This window comes from Hemicordylus capensis, chromosome 2 (assembly GCF_027244095.1).
Source record: "Hemicordylus capensis ecotype Gifberg chromosome 2, rHemCap1.1.pri, whole genome shotgun sequence".
Taxonomy (NCBI): domain Eukaryota; kingdom Metazoa; phylum Chordata; class Lepidosauria; order Squamata; family Cordylidae; genus Hemicordylus; species Hemicordylus capensis.
The window spans coordinates 75,144,093-75,149,776 of NC_069658.1; the positions used below are offsets into that span (position 1 = coordinate 75,144,093).

The following is a 5,684-nucleotide window of genomic DNA, read 5'->3' on the forward strand; positions in this document are numbered from 1 at the left end:
AGGAGGAGGAGGAGGAGGACGCAGCAAAGAGCAGCAGCATCACGGGATACATGCGCGCTGAGCGTCAGCAGGCAGCACCCACCAGCCTAAAGCCCGTCCTCCCCGCCGCCTACTCGGGACTGCAAAGACGCCACACCCAAAGCAGCTGCCAGGCGCTGCCCTTGTTGGCGATAGAGCGCGGGGTGTTGTATGTGTGGGAGGAGGGACGGAGCCCGAACACTGATCAGACAAAAGCGACGTGCGGAAGTTCGCTGGTGAGCAGCTCCTGCTGCTCGGTAAAAATCTCTCTCGCGCTCGTCTCAGCCGCCCTTTGCAATCCACGCACATGGAGGGTTTGCAGAAAGGGGCCCTGCGAGCTACAAGAGGGAGGCGGCGGCAGCAGCAGGATTTTATTTTTTTTCAGTGCCTTGGTGTTTGCGGATGTGCCCCATTTGATCATTGGGGGTGCACTGCTGTGTGTGTGTGAATTTTCTTCTTCCTCCCTCCCGTTCATTCCGCAGTATTGCCCAAACTCAGTGGACTTGGAAATAGTCACATGTTGTCTTGGTCGTCAGCCTCAACATGTAAACGCTGCTCTAGGCTAAACAAATGGAAACACAAATGGGGCGGCTCAGCTGGGTCCCTTCGTATGCAAGCTCAGCCTCAAGACAGACGCCCCGAGGGCGCGTTCCAATCGGCCACCGCCCGAGCGGGCGCCTGCAAGCCACAAGCATCGACGGGGACTGTAAAAATTTCGGTTGCTGCTGGTCCAAATGACGAATTGGAGCGTAGCAGGATGAGCGTAGTACGTGTGTGTATCGCAGCTGGTGCATCTGCCTGAATCCTGAGACCGCCGCAGTTTCCGCTTGGGTACGATAGTGTCGTCGTTGCCGCCTGGCTGGGCAAGCATAAGGCCTTGTCGGGCCTGTTTGGCTTGCCACGCTCTGGCGACACACGACCTTCTCCAGTTGTCGGGTCTGCAGTTGCAGTATGCTGGGCACACGCAGCAGCAGCAGCAAGTCTGTCAGCACGGTCGCCCCGGGGTCTTTCAACTGTAGAGGAACAACTATGATGTTTCCAATTAATGTCAACTACAATTATTATTATGTAGCTCTTTCTTTCCTTTTTTTTTTTTTTTGGTAAGTTTCCAAATAGGTTTACATGGAAAAAGAAATAAGGTGGTTCCCTGTCTCAGAAGGGTTCACAATCTCTCAAGACTCTCCAGGAGATGTTGCTGGTGTATCCCTTGTGTTTCTGGAAGTGGGGGCGGGGGAGTGTTTCTGGAAGAAACGCAGCACAAGGAAGACACTAGCAACAGCCACTGGAGAGACACTGTGCTGGCATAAATAGGGACTGTTGCTCCCCTACTGCTAAATATGAGAGAGTTCCCATTTTAAAATATGGCTCCCTTGCCAGGTTAGCAGCAGTAATCTTGGATGCCCAGAAAGGGAAAATTTCTTTGGTCTGCACAGCTCCTTAGTTATGCAAACTCCACTTGATGTAGCTACCATTTGTTAAAACGGAGCTGGCTGTGCTGGCTTATTTAGAACAGAAAGGGTGAGGCACTAATCTGAGCTTTTGAATGCTTTGTGCATGTGGATTACTAGGACTGGACACAATAGTCCTGTTCACAAGCCCTAATTCACATGTTACATCCAAGGCTAGTACAATGACTATACACTGAACCCAGGTATAGATCTGTTCACATGTATAATTATTCACTTATGAATGCACATACAGTAGTGCACTTTCTATCTGTATCCTGCATTTCAGGGGGCTTGTACCCGGGTTCACTTTTTAAATGAATGCAGGTACAGTTTAGTCCTGTTCAGAGAGGCAGTCCAATTCTGGGACCCAATAGCACCTGCATTCAGATGTCTGTACACATGTACATGTGTTTGTGTGAATGAATGTGCCTGTGTTCATTTTAAAAGTGAACCTGGATAAAAGTAAAGTAAAGTGTGCCATTGAGCTGGTGTTGACTCCTGGCGACCACAGAGCCCTGTGGTTGTCTTTGGTAGAATACAGGAGGGGTTTACCATTGCCTCCTCTCATGCAGTATGAGATTACTGTATGTCTTTCAGCATCTTCTTATATCACTGCTGCCCGATATAAGTGTTTCCCATAGTCTGGGAAACATACCAGCAGGGATTCGAACTAGCTTGGTAGTTAAGTCATTTCCCCGCTGTGTCAAGTGGCTGTATGAAGGAACCTGGAGACAGGTGCCTTAAATGTATGGTACAGACAGGAAGTTTACTGCTGTACATGTGAATAACTCTACCTGTGTACAGATCTATATCATAATAACCCATTAATTGGGTTATTCACAATCCCGATTCAGACAGTATACTAAAGGTGCTGTACTTGCATTGATTGATTGATTAAGTGCCGTCAAGTCGGTGTCGACTCTTAGCGACCACATAGATAGAGTCTCTCCAGGATGTTCTGTCTTCAACTTGGCCTTTAAGGTCTCTCAGTAGTGCATTCATTGCTGTTGTGATCGAGTCCATCCACCTTGCAGCTGGTCGTCCTCTTCTTCTCTTTCCTTCAACTTCCCCCAGCATTATGGACTTCTTGCGGGAGATACAGTAGGTTTTTGCATAATGTGTCCGAAGTATTAGTTTGAGCCTAGTCATCTGTGCCTTGATTGAAAATTCTGGATTGTTTTGGTCTGTGATCCATTTGTTTGTTTTCCTGGCTGTCCATGGTATCCTCAAAAGTCTTCTCCAGCACCAAAGTTCAAAAGCGTCAATGCTTTTTCTATCTTGCTTCTTCAAAGTCCAGCTTTCGCATCCATAGAATGTCATGGGAAAAACCATTGTCTGGACAATTCTAATCTTTGTAGGTATAGACATGTCACGGCATCTAAATATCCTTTCCATGGCCTTCATTGCAACCCTGCCAAGTGCTAGTCTGTGGCCAGAGGCGTAACTAGGGAAAACAGCGCCCGGGGCAAGCACAGAAACGGTGCCCCCCCACCCCCCCAACATACTACATTATACTTAGATTTTTCCTCACAAGTGCCCGCCGCCGCCAAGCCAGGCCACTGACTGGCCGCCATGCGCCAGCAAAGCAATGGGGGGGGCGTGGGCGGCGCGGAAGGGACCGCTCGTGGGGGAGGGGGCGCTGACGCGCTCCCTTGACTGCTGCAGCGCTGCTGCACTGAGCAGGAAACATTTGTATTAACAAAAAATTAAAAAAAAATTAAAAAATTTTTTTGTCATGGTGGCGCCCCCCACGTGACCAGAAAAGATGGCGCCCGGGGCACGTGCCCCCCCTGCCCCCCTATAGTTACGCCTCTGTCTGTGGCGTATTTCTTGACTGCTGGATCCTTTACTGTTGCTGGTTGATCCTAAAAGGCAGATGCTATCTACCACTTCAATGTCTTCATTATCAATTCTGAGGCTGGTTGTTTTACCCGTTGCTCATTAGTTTAGTCTTCTTTACATTTAGTTGTAGTCCCATTTTCTCATTGTGCTCCTTGACTTTCATTACTAGAGCTTGCAGATCATCCGCATTCAGCATCTAAAGTGGGACCCTAGCCTCCCAATCACCGAACGCCATCACAGATATGACATTTGCCTCTTTAGCCTAACACCGTTGTAACCATGAGCAGCACACTGCTAGGGATTACTGATGGGGCTGGGGGAGGATTCTAGCCCCACTTTGGACTCTGTGAGTACAACGTCTCTAGTATAACATCTGAATAGGGCTCCCCAAAAATATGTAGAAGTGTACAGACATTCATACAACTTTTTAAGTTCGAAATTCAACTCTTCAGGTCATGTGTAATGGAGGATGATAGGGATCCAGTAGGAATGTGTTAATTCAGCTGCTGAAAATAGGAGTTGGCAGGATTTTGCCAGAATATCTGAAATCTACATTGAATCAAAATATGAGGAGTGTGGATAGACATAGGGTGGTCACTGTCCAAGCTGTGGGCAGCTGAAGTGATATGTAGAAAATCAGTAATGGGAAGGATGTCCTCTTGCTCCTTCCCAACCCAGTAGGGGAGCTTGGGGACAGGCTCCTGGCCCAATCAACAGATGTCAGAGCTAAGAGAGGAGTGGAGGAAAGAAGGGATTTTGTTTGTCTTTTTCAAATCGCAGCTGCCATTAAGAAAACTATGTCTGTATGAAGCACCTTTCAACAGTTTACTTTATCATAGAGACTTTTAAAATGGGATCAGTTCTAACTGGAGTCACTTTTTCAAGATGAGATGGAAACAGAGCTGCAAGATCGGTCTTGAAAAAAATAAGAGGCATTTTGGAACTACAGTGTCTGAAATAAAGAGCTTCTCTTTTTGGCCTATGATAGCTGGAGGGTTGGTGTTCTAGTCCTGTGTAATTCTAGGCAGAGTAAAGCAGCCCAAATAATTTCAGGTATATCTCAGGAAAAATTGGAGATACTGATCTTGATCTTTTGAATTGCTTAGTATAATAATAGGTTTGTTATCTAATGGCTCAAGTTTCTTCTCTTAATAATGGTGGTCTATTGACAGTTCTGACAGAGAGCTGAGTTGATGCAAAGCAAATGGTTTCAGCTTTGTGCAGCCTAAATGTTTACAGATCAAACCCTGAATCCTTTAGAAAAATATGTGTGTGTTTGACTTTATGCATGACATGTCTTGGCCAGGCCAAGACAAGGAAGCTACCTCATATGGTACTTAAGGTACGACTTCATATGGTAAGAGGTGTTGGTGATTTCTAAGGGATGAACGAGTGGCTTCCAGATCATATTCCATCTAGCCAAATGAACAAAGGTTGCAGTGATAAAAAGGTTTAAATAATTAGTTAGGAGTTACCAACACACAATGAAAACACCTCATAGTGACATCCTCCTCAGCCTCATGGAATTCAGACCTTTGCTGTATTTTGCATAGCTGCTTTGCCTAGGAAAATGTTTTTTATTGATATCTTGTGATGCGAAAACGCAAGAAGGGTTAGGTGGTGGGGCTTGGATAACAGACGCTTGTCATTTTTGGAGTTTGAAAAAGGGCCTCCTAAGAAATGGTCTGCTTTTGAGCAGCTAGAAGTAGCAGCGGCTGTTTTAAGATGGCTGCATGGGTGGGGAGCAGTGTTCCCTCTAACAGGGATTCCCAGATGTTGTTGACTACAACTCCCATAATCCCCAAGCAAAAGCCATTGCAGCTGGGGATTCTGGGATTTGTAGACAACAACATCTGGGAATCCCTGTTAGAGGGAACACTGGTGGGGGCCTTACTGGGGAAACTCGAAAATGTACAGAGAGGAATGATATCCAAGGATGCAGTCTTGCTGTATCTCCCACATCATAACACGTTATGCAATGGTTATGCATGGTAACATGTTACACACAGCAAAAGCACAGCTGTGAACATAAGCAGAGCTACATAACAGCCCCATATATTTTTAGCGGAAATCCTGTTGTGTATTTTGCTTGTGCTTATCCACCATGTGGAAAGAATTTGTTGGTAAAAGGAGGCAAGGTGTGTCGCAGGAGGGCAAGGTTTATCAGCCCATGCACAGCATGAATGTGGGTGAGATACCTGCTGACAACAGGCAGTCATATTATTGTTGACAGAACCCTACCCACTTTCAGCTGCCCCAGTCTCCTCCTATGAATAATCTCTTTCCTGCCTCCTTTCCTAACATAATTGCAAGTGACTTATGCCCCTTAACAGATGGGCAAAGGACTTCTTCAATACCCACTTTCCACTTTAATTC

At 46.4% G+C, this 5,684-nt stretch overlaps 1 long non-coding RNA gene across 1 annotated transcript; it reads left to right on the forward strand.

Moving 5' to 3' along the window:
* The first annotated feature begins 147 nt into the window (after positions 1-147).
* LOC128344622 (uncharacterized) lies at positions 148-4,293 on the forward strand. The gene is made up of 2 exons (XR_008315956.1): positions 148-275; positions 501-4,293. It is a non-coding gene; the product is annotated as an uncharacterized LOC128344622 (long non-coding RNA).
* The last annotated feature ends 1,391 nt before the right edge of the window (positions 4,294-5,684 follow it).